Below are 16,254 nucleotides of genomic sequence, written 5' to 3'. Positions count from 1 at the left end.
CTACTCATCTGACAAAGGGCTAATATCCAGAATCTACAATGAGCTCAAACAAATTTACATGAAAAAAAAACCCTATCAAAAAGTGGGCAAAGGATATGAACAGACACTTCTCAAAAGACGACATTTATGCAGCCAAAACACACATGAAAAAATGCTCATCATCACTGGCCATCAGAGAAATGCAAATCAAAACCACAATGAGATACCATCTCACACCAGTTAGAATGGCAATTATTAAAAAGTCAGGAAACAACAGGTGCTGGAGAGGATGTGGAGAAATAGGAACACTTTTACACTGTTGGTGGAACTGTAAACTAGTTCAACCATTATGGAAGTCGGTGTGGCAATTCCTCAGGGATCTAGAACTAGAAATACCATTTGACCCAGCCATCCCATTACTGGGTATATACCCAAAGGATTATAAATCATGCTGCTATAAAGACACATGCACACGTATGTTTATTGTGGCACTATTCACAATAGCAAAGACTTGGAACCAAGCCAAATGTCCAACAATGATAGACTGGATTAAGAAAATGTGGCACATATACACCATGGAATACTATGCAGCCACAAAAAATGATGAGTTCATGTCCTTTGTAGGGACATGGATGAAGCTGGAAACCATCATTCTCAGCAAACTATCAGAAGGACAAAAAAACCAAACACCGCATGATCTCACTCATAGGTGGGAATTGAACAACAAGAACACATGGACACAGGAAGGGGAACATCACACACCAAGGACTGTTGTGGGGTGGGGGGAGGGGGGAGGGATAGCATTAGGAGATACACGTAATGCTAAATGACAAGTTACTGGGTGCAGCACACCAACACAGCACATGTATACATATGTAACAAACCTGTACGTTGTGCACATGTACCCTAAAACTTAAAGTATAATAATAAAAAATAAATAAATAAATAAATGTTCAAGGTTTTTTGTATAACCCTGTACAGTCAGAATCGTGAACAATATTGGAGAAAAATGTTTTTAAATGTGGTATTTGAAATGATCTTTATTTTCATACTCAAAAAGAGCCTGTAATAATACAAAGCTTTGATAATGATGCTATGATGTGGAAGATTTCATAAACAGAAAATACTAACCAGTTATCAAAGAACATGAACTATTTCTTCTTTCTGGTCCATAAACCTACACAAATCACAGTGGGTCAAATAAGAGATTCAGTATTCTTGGATTCCCTATTCTTTTTGAATGTTCCACATTTTAAAAAACTCACAGATAGAAAATTTCCCTAGATTATAAAGAAAAGTCCAACTAGATTATAAAGCCATGATGTGGAAAAAAAACTGAATGTTAATCATATATTTCACTATATACTTTGACAAATATAATCTAATTTTTATAATCCTAAGAGGTATTATCCTTACTTTGGAAATGATGAACCCACAGCTCAGACATAGTAATTTAAGACAGAGCATTTTCTCTGTATTCTTTTTTAAGAATATAGGGAAATGTTAGTTTAATCTATTTCAATGTTATTTTAAATTATAATTATGTTGATTCTTGTAAGCATTATCGAGGTAGAATGTGAATTAACATTCTATCTCTGTTGCATTTGACTTCGGAACTTGTCTCAGTATTTACAAATAAATACTTAATACATTGATTCCAACATAAAAAATATATAGTACGTAGAATTTCCATGAATTTGACATTGGCAAAACCTGTGTTCAAAATAGATTTCACAACTGATTAGATAAGTGACATTCAATAGCCTCTCTGAATCAAAGTTTTCATTTATGAGAATTATACCAACTTTCCAGGATTGCTCTAAAGCAGGATTTCTCAACCTCAGTGCTACTGACATTTTCATTTAGATAATTTTATTTTTTTTGAGAGAGGGTCTCGCTCTATCACCCAGGCTGCAGGGCAATGGTGCAATCACAGCTCACTGCAGCCTCAACCTCCTGGGCTCAAACAATCCTCTCGCCTCAGCCTCTAGAGTAGCTAGGACTACAGGCATGCACCACCACGCCCAGCTACTTAAATTTTTTTTTTTTTTTTTTTTTTTTTTGTAGAGGCAGGGTCTATAGGTTTCCCAGGCTAGTCTCGAACTCCTGGACTCAAGTGCTCCTCTTGCTTTGGCTTCCCAAAGTGCTGGGATTACTGGAATTACAGGAATGAGCCACTGCACTCAGCCCAGACAGTACTTTCTTGCAGGCACTGTCCCATGCATTGTGGGATATTTAGCAGCATCCTTGGCCTCTATCCACTAGACACAAACAGTACCCCTTTCCACCTGTTGTGACAACCAAAAATGTCTCCAGACAGTGCCAAATGCCCCTGGGGAGTGATTCCCCCCGTAGGAAACCACTGTTATGGGGAAAAATATTATTATAAAAGTAAACTGAAAAAGAAGTACATGATATCCCTCTACTACAGAGAATCCCCTTCAGATGGGAGGGATAAGGAAAAGATTCCCTAAGCCAAGAACTAACGACATTCTCCTAAAAGCAACAATCAGGAACAAAAAAAAAAAAAACTCTAATAACCTTGTGTTGTATTAGTTATTCTTGGTTATTCCTCCAAATTCCTCCACATTAAATTCAGGTGACCTTAGGAAGACTTGTTTGACTACAGAACAAGGCTTGGATCTTAGAACGTCATAAAAAGCCTTATAGCTTCTGCTCAGATTCCAACTACCCTAAATCTGTCATGCTGGAAAGACCATGCGTAGACGTAGGCCCAACTGAACTCAGCCTTCCAGCCTTCCTAGCCAAAGCACCAGACGTGTAAATAAAGCTGCTTAGAATCCTCCAGTCCTGCCCACTTATTAGTTGAATACCATTAGCTGATGATGCTACATTTAAGAGAAGAATTGCCAAGACTTGCCCAAATTCCTGACCTTCAAGATTGAGAGATATAATAGAGTAATTGTTGGTTAAGCCACTGAATTATGAGGTAGTTTGTTATACAGTGATAGATAACTGGAGCTCTTCTTTTTTTTTTTTGAGATGGAGTTTCGCTCTTGTTGGCCAGGCTGGAGGGCAATGGCACAATCTCAGCTCACTACAACCTCTGCCTCCCAAGTTCAAGAAATTCTCCTGCCTCAGCCTCCCAAGTAGCTGGGATTACAGGGGCCCGCCACCATGCCCAGCTAATTTTTGTATTTTTAGTAGAGACGGGATTTCACCATGTTGGCCAGGTTGGTCTTGAACTCCTGACCTCAGGGGATCCGCCCGCCTAGGCCTCCCACAGTGCTAGGATTACAGGTGTGAGCTACCGCGCCCAGCCTGGAACTCTTAATTCTTATATTATTTTCATATAGCTTGTGTATGTTTTGTATGCCTATACTCTTCAATTAAAATTTTTATGTGCTTCGAGGAAATCTTGTTTAACTATCTTTCTTGGATCAAATGAAGTCATCCAATTCTTACCAAGATGAACAACTGTCATGGGCTTCTGGTCCCTTCCAACAAAATCAACCATAGGGAAGAAAAAGACAGAAATAAATCTGGATTCCAAGAACAATAATGGCAGCAACAACAAAAGGGAACAAAAACTGCTGGTGATACCAAAAGCTGTACTTAACTTTTCTGAAAGGAAACCGGTAACCTGGAGCCAGAAGCAAAGGGAAGCAGAGGTAGGACTTAAAAGAGAGATATGCTAAAAGCCCTTTAAGATTTTGTCGTTCCCTTCCCCTTGATTGCCCCTTAGCCACAGAAATTGGCAGCAACAGCCTAGATGTCTTTGTCAGCAGTTTAAAATCAGGGTGGCACAAAAGCCTTAGAGAGGAAAGCTCAGGAAAACAGACACACACTAATAAGCCATCCTCTTGGCATTCACTCTTCCTGCCCCTCTCTGTGCCCCCACCTTGTACAAGGAGCAGGGGGAGCTACAGGGCTGGTAGTGAGTTATAATCTAAGGAGATAACCTCTTTCCAGTATCCAGTATTATTTATTTATATGAGTTTAAAAACAAATCCCAATCAGAATTTGCCTGATGCAGTAGCAGACAACAGAAGAACTTGACAGCACTTCAATGGTGCCAAGTGGCTATCTGACCTGGGTCCCAAGTCCTTCCTCTCCTTAAACTCACCTGGACATAAATTCCCTAACAGATATTATTAGACTAAGTGACTAATACCCCGCAAGGGACACAGACAAATAGACACATCTAGAACATAAACTATTGTGAAAGAAAGATGACTCACTAAACAACTTATGCCATCTGAAGCAGCATTACTGGAATGAATGATCCAAGAGTGTGTCCCTAAAAAGTCAATGGAAGATATAACTATATGAAGCCAAAACAGGAAACCATGAAAAAGAATCAAGCAGAAATACTGAATATGAAAAACAGAAAATATCCAGATAACAGAGTTCCAGAAAGAGGGAGGGAAATGAAACATTTCTAGGGAAGAAGAAACATTTCAAGAAATAATAAGAATAACTTCCCAGAATTAAAGATAAAAGAAGTGAAGAGTGTAAAGCCTCAAACAGCCAAATAACAGAAGAGCCCATTCCTAGAAAATTTAAGATTATCAAAGAAAAAAATCTCAAAGGCTGGAAAAAAAAGAACACAGTAATGCCAAAAGTAAAAGAATAAGATTAATATTAGATATCACAAAAAGTGACACTGGACACAGGATGGGGTAGTGTAAATCCACAATCCTTTATCCATAATCCTTGCAGCAGGGGTTTTTTCAGAATTCAGAATTGCTATGGTTTGAATGTATCCCCCAAAAAAAACATGCACTGGAAACCAAATCCCCAAAAGATTAATGCTGTCATCATATTTAAGACTATGTGCCCCATTTCGATGGGTTCATTATAAAAAGGGGAGTTCTATCTCCTCACTCATGCTCTCTCTCTCCCTTCTGCTTTCTGTCGCAGCAACGTGTTGGCCAGTTGATCTTGGACTTCCCAGCCTCCTGAACCATGAGCCAATACATTTCTGGTTCATTATAAATTACCCAGTCTGTGGTATCTTGTTATAGCAGCACAAAACAGACTAAAACAATGATTTTTCAGAGTATATAAAGATAATACGGTGTGTGTATGTATATCATGTATTATGTAACATCCACAACAGCATCTAAGGCACTAACCCATAATTTAACTCATTAATATCTTGAAGCAAAATCTATAAACATTAACACTAAATGAGATGAATAAAATCCGTAAGCAGCCTCATACCAGTTTGGTTTGGGTGTTGTAGTCAAATAAATTATGAAAAACCCTTTGATTATTTGATTTTAGAATACTAGGAAAGGGACTTTTGTATTTTAAAAGTTTTGAATTAAAGTAACTTTAAACTTAGAATTTTACATCCAAAACATCATTCCAATATGATGTTAAGACAAAAATATTTTCAACATACAAACCCTCAGAGGGTCACATAAAGCCCACTAACTACACATTTGGAAGAATACTCAAAAGAAAAAGAAATATAGGAGGTACTCCAAGAGATAAAGAAAGTACTCCAAGAGATAAAGAAAGTAAAAGCAGTCAAATGCCTTAGTAGCCATAAAAAGTGATCTAAAATACCAGCAATATACTCACTGGGGATGGGGAGTCAGGAGACACATTAAAAGAACGTATGAGAATGCTAGAGTATCTGTCATATTTAGGGGAAGAAAAAGCCATTTTAAAAGTAAGAAATATACAGAAGTAAACTGAGGAATGGGTCTAAAGGGTAATCATCATAAGAACAAAAATAGAAAAAATTTCAACTTACCCAATGAAAAGCAGGAATGGAGTTAGGCAAAAGGGAAAGGGATGAAAATTAAACCCAATTAGAACAGTAATTACAATAATGTAAATGAGTTGAACTTGCCAATTTAAAGACAAATTAGTACAAAACATTTTTTATGCTAGGTTAAAAAATGACAGAGCAATGTGAGAAATATTTAAGAAAGGATAAACCAAACAAATATGAACCACAACAAAGCTAACATAGCAATCTTAATAAAATTTAAGGCAGGCCAACCATGGTCTCATGCCTGTATTCCAGCACTTTGGGAGGCCAAGGCAGAATGATTGAGTCCAGGAGTTCAAGACCAGCCTAGCCAACATAGGCAGACTCTGTCTCCCTAAAAAAATAAACATAATAAATAAAAAATAAATATAACAAAATTTAAGGTAAAAAAATCAAGGACAAAGTGAGATATTACATATTTATAAAAATAGTAGAACAAAACCACATAATCATGAACACATCCACATCAAACAAAGTCTCAATATATGTCAGAAACAACTGTAGAAAATGGAGGGAGAAAAAGCTAAAATCAATTGCAGTTGGAAATATTAACACTCAACTGATCAAAAACAGTATAAGCAGATATATTGAAGATCCAAGCAATAAAATCAGAGAATACATATTATTTGCATAAGCACATAGCATATACACAGATAGGTCATATAATAGCCCAAAAAGCATGGCCCAAAACACAAGATCAATACCATACACGTTGCATTATCTTACAATAATGGGATAAAACTAGAAATTAATGACAGAAAGGTGGTTTTAAAAATTTCATTTGGTCATGAGGTCAGGAGATCGAGACCATCCTGGCTAACACAGTGAAACCCCGTCTCTATTAAAAATACAAAAAATTAGCGGGCGTGGTGGCGGGCGCCCTTAGTCCCAGCTACTTGGGAGGCTGAGGCAGGAGAATGGCGTGAACCTGGGAGGCACAGCTTGCAGTGAGCCGAGATCGCGCCACTGCACTCCAGTCTGGGGGACAGAGCGAGACTCCGTCTCAAAAAAAAAAAATCTCATTTGGAAACTAAATATATTACTAACTCAGATTAAAAAGTAAAAATATTATGAAAATTTTAAAATACTCAGACGTTAACAGTAATGAAAATTCAAGACTACCCTCTAACTGGATCAATTTTGCTGATTTGGTCACTTCTGAACCAATTACTGTGACCAAAGTAATGGTATGAGCCAACAGGTTCCTTGAACCAAGACTAGGATTAGGCTGATTTGCTTAAGCCAATGGGAATCTACAAATACAATACAAGTAGCAGTGGGTAGTGAGAGGGAAATCTGATCATCATATTAGGAAGAGGAAAGAAGAGATATATGGAAGAGTAGGGAGGCAACAATGCTGACAGAACTTTAATTCCAGTTCAGCCACCATTCTCTAAGGTTAATTACCAATCATATAATATGAGATAGGATCTCAGTTTCCTTGGGTAAAAAATGAACATGATATTTAAGAGTCCCTTTATTTTAGCTCTAGGAGTTTGCAACTACATCAGTTGTTTTGTTCAGGCTAAAATAGAGCCTGGCACATATTACACCATTTGGTATGAGTGTACAGAATGAATAGTAAGTTTACCACACTCAATTCTGAGAGATTCTTAGGACTACCACTTCCAAAAAAAAAAAAAAAAAAAAAAAAAACCACTTAATGGATCTCCAATAGATATATGGGAAAAGGACGCAAATTTTAAAATCCACAAAGGGGAGGCTGGTAAGCCGCTTTTAAAATATTCCAAACATTCCAAGTTGCTAATTTAAAAAGTGAAAAATTAAAACAAAAAATTCAACTACCATTTCATATCTACTCAAATAGTCAATGTTGATAAAGAAGCAGAGAAACTAGCAACTGCATACACACTATAGTAGCTGTGTAGATTGGTAGTGCTTTTAGAAAGTATTCAAAATTTTCACATTTAATGCATCATTATCACTTCTGGAAATCCAGAAGTAATCCTGACTAGTCCAAAAGAAAGCAAAATACCTATACACATAAAAATGTTTTCTTGCAATATTTCTTATTATAAGAAGGAAAACTCCAACACAATCTAAACACGGAACAACCAGGTAATAATTAAATTATGGTTAGATAATAGATTATGTAGCCATTGTCACAGTATTCAGAGAATATATTTAACAAATTTTATTATTTAAGGGCATCTAAAGAGTCCAGTAACTGTAAGAAATTTACATTAAAACTGATATGAGCATTTGATTTTTAAAGTTTAAAACCTAAAACCTTGTTTCTAAACTTTATCTGACAAATTTCGTACCCCATGTTTTGAAAACGTCTGGACTTCACCAAGAATGGGCCAAGAACAATTACATTTTGGATATAATTCACAGAAATACTAATTTCCAAGAGTATCTGGGGTATTTTTTAATACTAAAGGAGAAGATAATATAGCTACTCTTATTGAGTGTGCAGCTTATGAGCTTTTGGACTTTTTAAAAAATATGTGTGGAAAAATTTCAGTATCTACTATGCCAAAGAAAGTATTGGTCTTATTTTTACTACATGCTTTATATTTTTATCTGTTTCATTAGCTCAGCTCCACATGAGACCAGTGCCTGCCCTGATTTCTGGAATGCTGCCCCAATTCTTTTCTCCTAGGCCTTGTTGCCAGGGTTGCAGCTGCACAACTAATTCTTATTAAAATGTAAGTCTTTGAAATGCAGGCCTATGGAAAGGGATATAAAGGATTTCATTATCTTTTCTCAAAACTCACAATGAGGATTAAACTCCCACCCTTCCCAAGCCATACCACTACTTGTGCCCTTCTCTACCAAGTCACATACCAAATATAATGAAGACAGCAGCTCAGCCTTAAATATCCAAATAAAAACAGCCATGAAGCAGAGAGCTGCACAGTAATGAACCTTCAGGTCTGGCAAAAGTTATTAAAAAATGACTTCTAATACTCCTGATGTAGTCACAGGCTACAGCTGGATATTCATACAGTGATGTGATTTTAGAAATAATACTTCTAAAGAATAAATACTTGCAAGAAAAAACAGGTACTCTGCAATAACAATTTCAGAATAATTTCAGAAACTTCAAGTCAGAAAAACAAGAACTGCAAGTAATTTACTCAAAATGTAAAATACTTTATAAGCTATTAATTTTGTAAAACACTCATACCCCTATAATTTTCTTGAAAAAGCAGGAAAAAATTTAAAGACAATTTACATTCCTTTCCATTTTTTACTAGAATCTCATGTACTTTTGTCTCTGGATAAAATTCTTAACAACTGATCTTGCTCTTGAACAATTTATGATTAAATTCATCTTGTGAGAAAAGTTAACACAACTGTCAAGACCATAAAGATAAAACTATTTTCAATCAAAAGTAAACAAACAGATCAAATCCTCTCATGTAAAATAAAATGACACAGAGTTGTTCATTAAAACACATTATTTTAAATGTTGCTACACCACTGGAATTCTAACATGCAGTACCTTAGAATTTTAACTGTGTTAGAGAAAAGAATTAAGGTTAGCAAAATTACCTGGGGTTAAGCACACATATCCTAGTCTGTTCCCTAGGTGACTCACAGTTAAATACAAAAAGAAAAAAAAAAAAAAAAAAGACAGAGGTACAATCCCTTGAGGATCTTATTATAAAACATGCACTTCAAGTTACAGAAACAAAGCACACTGAGATACAATTCTAAAAAGTGGCTACTAGTTGTATTTTTTAGTAATAAAACTGAAATCATTAACTTAAATGTACTTCATAACTTCATAAGCTTTTCAAATATAGAAGAAATATATAATTAAAATACTTGTTAAAAATATAGATTGGGGGTCAGGCACAGTGGCTCATGCCTGTAATCCCAACACTTGAATGCCAAGGTGGAAGGATTGCTCGAGCCCAGGAGTTTGAGATGACACTGGGCAACATAGAGAGACACTGTCTCTATTAAAAAAAATATATATATATATAGCCAGGTGTGGTGGCACATGCCTGTGGTCCCAGCTACCTGGAGGGCTAATGTGGAAGGACTGCTTCAGCCCAGAAGGTTGAGGGTGCAGTGAGTCATGATTGTCCATTATACTCGAGCCTGGGCAACAGAGTGAAAGCCTGTCTCAAAAAGAAAGAAGAAAAAAAAATATTTGGGATCACCTCACATCCCTTAGGATGGCTACTATGAAAGAAAACAAAACAAAACAAAAACCACACACAGAAAATAAATGCTGACAAGGATGTGAAGAAATGGAAATCTTTGTGCACTGTTGGCGATACCATAAAATGGTACAACTGCTATAGAAAACATCATGACAGGTCCCCAAAAAATTAAAAATAGAAATACTATCTACTTCTGGGATATACTTGGAAAAACTGAAGGCAGAGCCCTGAAGACATATTTGCCCACCCACATTCATACCAGCCAAGAGGTAGCACAATAGCCAAGAGGTAGAAGCAACCCAAATGTCCACCAACAGAAGAACAGATAAACAAACATACAATGGAATATTATTGAGCCTTAAAAAGGGCAGTGGCACATGCCTGTACTTCCAGCTACTTACAAGACTGATGCCAGAGTACTGCTTGAGCCCACGACTTCAAGACCAGCCTGGGCAATAAAGCAAGATCTCATCTCTTTTAAAAATAAAAAATAAAAATAAAAAGGAAGGAAATCCTGTCATGCTATGAAATGGATGAGCCTTACGAACACTATACTAAGTGAAATAAGCCAGTCACAAAAACATAAATACTGTATGATTCCCCTTACATGAGGAATCTAAAGTAGTCAAATTCATAGAATCATAAAGTATGTGGGTACTAGGGGATGGCAATAGGAAGAAATGAAAATTTGTTTTCTAATGGGTACAGAGTTTCAGTTTTGCAAAGTGAAAATGTTCTAGAGATTGGTTGCACAGCAATGTGAACGTACTTAACACTACTAAACTGTACACTCAGAAATGGATAAGATGATAAATTTTATGTGTCTTTTACCACTACTATAAAAAAAAAATTTTTCTGCCAGGTGCAGTGGCTCATGCCTGTAATCCCAGCACTTTGGGAGCCCAAGGTGGGTGAATCACGAGCTCAGGAGACTGAGACCGTCCTGGCTAACACGGTGAAACCCCGTCTCTACTAAAAATACAAAAAATTAGCCGGGCGTGGTGGCAGGCGCCTGTAGTCCCAGCTACTTGGGAGGCTGAGGCAGGAGAATGGCATGAACCCGGGAGGCGGAGCTTGCAGTGAGCCGAGATCACATCACTGCACTCCAGCCTGGGCGACACAGCGAGACTCCGTCTCAAAACAAAAAACAAAACAAAACAAAAATTTCTAATGTAGATTGGGGGTGACCTCACCCTTGGAGATTCTAATGAATTGAAAAAGATGAAAATTAGGTGAATCCCTTTTTTCCTTTTACCCAGTACAACACTTGATGATTTTGGGGGGAATGATAGAATTAAATTTCCCACCATTATCCTACCCACCCAGTTGTCTTCCCTCAATACAGCCCCTAATATTAGCTTCTTGTGTAGCCTTTCACAGATACTTTATGAATATACCAGCGTATATGTACATTCTTTTAATATTTTTATGTAGCATTATACATCACTGGCACCTTTTTCACTTAACACTTTATCTTAGCAATCAGGCAATATCAGTAACATTTTAAAGAGATGAGATCTATGTTACCCAGGCTGGATATGAACTCCTGAGTTCAAACAATCCTTCCCTATCAGCCTCCCAAATAACTAGGACTATCAGCATGTGCCACTACACCCAGCTAATATCAGTAACTTTTAAAAAACTGCCTCTTTTAAGTTTTAAAGGCTGCATTTTTATCATACTGATATAGGTCGTCTTTCACAGATGGAAGTTGAGTTGTTTCTAATATTTTACTATTACAATACTGCAAAGACTAACTCTGTATATTCACACAAGTGAGAATATGATGAACTAAACCCAAAAGCTACAGAATTTAACCATAAGATAAATTCCAAGACGTGAAACTGATGTATTAAAGAGCATGTACATTTAAATATTCAGTAGGCATTTTAAATTTTGGCAGATATTTTCCAGTCTCCTAAAGGAATGTGCCAACTTATACTCCCTCTAGTAAGGCATTAGAATACCTACATTTCTTTCAAAACACGTTTTCTAAGAAGGCTTCCCTAACTCCAAGAATATAAAGAGGAAAAATTCATTTTCTTCCTCTGAAGATAAGGATTTGATTTTTTCTCATGGCTACCCAGCTATAATATTGCCAGAAAGAAAAAAAATAATTTTCTCTACTGATCTGATATGTGCTTTCATTATATTCTAAATTTCCATATGAATTTGGGACTCTTTTTATTCTGTACCACTGATCTATCTACCAGAATTATAATGTCTTAATTACTGTAATTTTAGAATACTTTTTTTTTTTTTTTTTGAGACAGAGTCTCGCTCTGTTGCTCAGGCTGGAGTGCAGTGGTACAATCTCAGCTCACTGCAACCTCCGCCTCCGAGTTCAAGTGATTCTCCTGCCTCAGCCTCCCAAGTAGCTGGGATTACAAGCATGCACCACCATGCCTGGCTAATTTTTGTATTTTTAGCAGATATGGGGTTTCACCATGTTGACCAGGCTGGTCTCAAACTCCTGACCTCAAATGATCCACCCACCTCGGCCTCCCAAAGTGCTGGGATTACAGGCATAAGCCACTGCCGCCCGGCCAGAATACATTTTTAATATCTGGAAGAACTAGTTCTTTTTTTTTTTTTAACCTTATTTATTTACTTATTTTTTGAGACACAGTCTTGCTCTGTTACCCAGCCTGGAGTACAGTGGCACAATCTCAGCTCAATGCAACCTCCACCTCCCAGATTCAAGCTATTCTCCTGCCTCAGCCTCCTGAGTAGCTGGGATTACAGGCATGCGCCACCACGCCTGACTTAAATTTTTTTTTTCTATTTTTAGTAGAGACAGGGTTTCATTATGTTGGCCAGGCTGGTCTCAAACCCCTGACCTCAAGTGATCCACCCGCCTCAGCCTCCCAAAGTGTTCGGGTTACAGGTGTTAGCCACCACGCCCAGCCTAGTTCCTTTTTTAAATGTTCTTTTTTTTTTTTTTTTTTTTTTTGTAAGACGGAGTCTTGCTCTGTCGCGCAGGCTGGAGTGCAGTGGCGCGATCTCGGCTCACTGCAACTTCTGCCTCCCGGGTTCACGCCATTCTCCTGCCATGACCTCCCGAGTAGCTGGGACTACAGGCGCCCGCCACCACGCTCAGCTAATTTTTCGTATTTTTAGTAGAGACGGGGTTTCACCGCTTTAGCCAGGATGGTCCCAATCTCCTGACCTCGTGATCCGCCTGCCTCGGCCTCCCAAAGTGCTGGGATTACAGGCATGAGCCACCGCGCCTGGCCTAAATGTTCATTCTTCTAAAGAATTTTTCTGGACAATCTTCCTTATTTTTTTCCTTATAAATTTTAGATTCAACTAATCTTTAAAAATCCTTTTAAAAATTTTATCAGGATGTTATAGACTGGAAGAGAACAATATTTTTCAGATACTGAATTACAATGGTGAGTTTCTAAGTATTCTTTTGGGTCCTGGGTGATTCTGCTATAAGAGATCTACTTTTTGAGAAACAATACTGCATGTCAAAGAAAGAGTAGTGGTGCTTGCTAACGGGCAAAGGAAGCCAGTATAGAGTGCAAGCTGTGTCTATGGGGGGACAAGAGCCTAACTATATTAGGTATCAATATAAATTCATCCTTGTTGAGAAGACCAAGAAAATTTCTTCACAGAGGCAGAAACTATACTCCAAACTACTTTCTATGGCCCTAGGGTAAGAAAACAACCGCAGCTGAAGTGAGTGGTTTAGAATTCCATTCCATAGAAGAACTCAAAATTAGTGGTGTACTATAGGCTTGGAAAACCGGAATGAAGTGAGGCACTGAGGGTGGGGGGAAAGTCATATCGACCTTTCTCCTACCTTCCACCCCCAACTCATCCCAGCACTTTGGGAGGCTGAAGCAGGTGGATCATTTGAGGTCAGGAGTTCGAAACCAGCCTGGTCAACATGGTGAAACCCCGTCTCTACTAAAAATACAAAAAAACTTGGCCAGGAGTGGTGGCGGGCACCTGTAATCCCAGCTACTCAGGAGACTGAAGCAGGAGAATTGCTTGAACCCCGGAGGCAGAGGTTGCAATGAGCCGAGATTACGCCACTGCACTCCAGCTTGGACAACAGAGTGAGATTCTGTCTCAAAAAAAAAAAAAAAAAAAGAATGCATTATCTGCCAACCTGCACATCTGTGTCAGAGGCCTCCTTGCCTAACTCACAATTCAAGTTTTATTAAGTCCCTTGAGTTCTCATTATGCAGGTGTATAATTCAGGGTTGAGAAGGATGTATCAGCTAGGATGTTTTCACAAAAATTTAAGAGAAAATCCAAAGCCAATTGGATTAAACATGAAATTTAGAGGCTCATGCAACTGTAAGTCTAGAGGTATAGCAGCTTCAGGGAAGGGTTGATCCAGCAGCTCAAATGGAGTAACTAGGGCATGGCTTTTCTCTGCTATACTCATTCAGTGTTGGCTTCTTAATCAACTAACTTTCCTTTCATGGTCAAAAGATAGCTGCCAGGAATTCAATAACTATGTTTTCAGGTTGAAATTCATAAAAATAAGTGCCTTCATCTCAGCATTCCTAGCAAACGTCCTAAGATTCACTCTGCTTGATCTAGCTTAAGGTGCATGCCTGCCATGACTGTCTTAGGTAGGAAACATGTTCCATTCCTACAAAATATATATGAAATACAGCACATTAAAGCTGACTTTAATGATTTAAATTTCCTGTATTACTAAATAATGGTACTGCTGCATTTAAATTGATGGGTAAAGCGCATCATACAACTTTCTCTGTCTTCTTAAAAAGTTATTCTCCTGGTTGGGCATGGTGGCTCACACCTTCAGTTCCCGCACTTTGGGAGGCCAAGACAGGTAGATCTCTTGAGCCCAGGAGTTCAAGACCAGCCTGGACAACATGGTGAAACCCTGTCTCTACAAAAAATATAAATTGGCTGGGCATGGTGGTGCACACCTGTAGTGCCAGCTACTTGGGAGGCTGAGACAGGAGGATCACTTGAGCCCAGGAGGCAGAGGTTCCTGGCGTCTTGGGCTCAAACACACAGGCAAAGGCAAAGAGCCAAGATCACACTCCAGCCTGGTCAACAGAGTGAGACCCTGTCTCAAAAAAAGAAGTAGGAAAAAAAGGTATTCTCCCAGATTTTCATCAGAATCCATCAAGAAAAAAAAAGTGAATTCTTCTCTGAATGTAAATCTCTTTTTGAAGGATTCAAAATATACTACCAGATTACCTGGTAAAATCATAACACAGGTTTTATCTTTTTCCTTTTACCGTAACTGAAAGTAACACCATAGATTTTCAAGAAGAAAAAGAGGTTCTCATTCCATACTTTTTCAAGATTGTAATAACAAGATTTAAAAGAAAAGATAGAAAGAAACATTTATATCTAGAGCCAGGCCAAAAAAAAAAGTGATTTGTTTCGCAGAGCTTTAAAACATAAGCAACTAGATCATCCATCCTATGGCCCAAGATCCCTCTTACTACATCACGGCCAAACTTCCCTCCACCTCCCCCAAAACACACAGTCCTAAGAACAGAGTGGGGATGCACACTTTAGGGAATCTTTCTGTGAATGTGCATTCTTAAGCCAAATACAAATTATTCCTGAATTATGCTTCTTACTATTGACGTCCCTTATTCCTATAATTATTACAGAAAATAGAAGGCAAACTATTCTGTTTTTATAATGAAGAAGAAAGTGAAATTCCATTTATTAGACTGAAAGCCAATACTCAAACATAAAGGAGAGAACCTGGTTCTGATGGTAAAGTTGGACAAAAACAAAAGGCAACATTGTCTGGAGTAGAACCAACCACTTGAACATGTGTTACATACTGGAAGTCTTAAAGAAAAAACAAACTTCACTCATAATCCTAGAGGGAAGCAGTGGGTTAAAGAAAAGGATGTGAATTAAAAAAAAAAAAAATCTCTGTAATTATTAGATTCTACGGATTGGTTTTTCAAATACTTATCAAGTAATTCAGTTAAGCAAACATGTATTGATGACATCATTAAGAAGTATTAGAGTCAGATACAATAGGAATATAAACATACCCCTCGACTTCATAAAGCTTGTAAGGGGCTACAAAGAACATGATCAAGTAGAAGTGTGTGCGACACTAAAAAACATGGCTTTGGGTAATCAAAAAGGAAAAAATCAAACAAATCTAGATAATTTCTATAGCAAATAACAGGAAATCTCAAGGCAAAACTGCTTAAACAATAAGAAAATTCAGGTAGAGTGGCTATAGGCATGGTAAATGGAACTCTAGTTCTACTTTTCTCCAGTTCCCTTGGTTCTCCCTCCTTCACATAAGGCATCACCTTCAGGCTACTAAAAAGATGGCTCCAGCAATTCCACACATCACATCCAGATAATATCACCTCTGCGGAGAAGAGGGACCATCTATTTTCTTCCTTT

The 16,254-nt window shown here is 37.7% G+C and overlaps 1 protein-coding gene across 8 annotated transcripts in view; it reads right to left on the bottom strand.

Annotated features, from left to right (window-relative positions):
• The window catches only part of CDC42SE2 (CDC42 small effector 2), a 184,453-nt gene that overhangs the window by 66,411 nt on the left and 101,788 nt on the right, over positions 1–16,254 (bottom strand). The window lies entirely within an intron of this gene.

This window comes from Pongo pygmaeus, chromosome 4 (genome assembly GCF_028885625.2).
Source record: "Pongo pygmaeus isolate AG05252 chromosome 4, NHGRI_mPonPyg2-v2.0_pri, whole genome shotgun sequence".
NCBI classification, from domain to species: Eukaryota; Metazoa; Chordata; class Mammalia; order Primates; family Hominidae; genus Pongo; species Pongo pygmaeus.
This window is presented reverse-complemented; position numbering and strand designations above follow the sequence as displayed.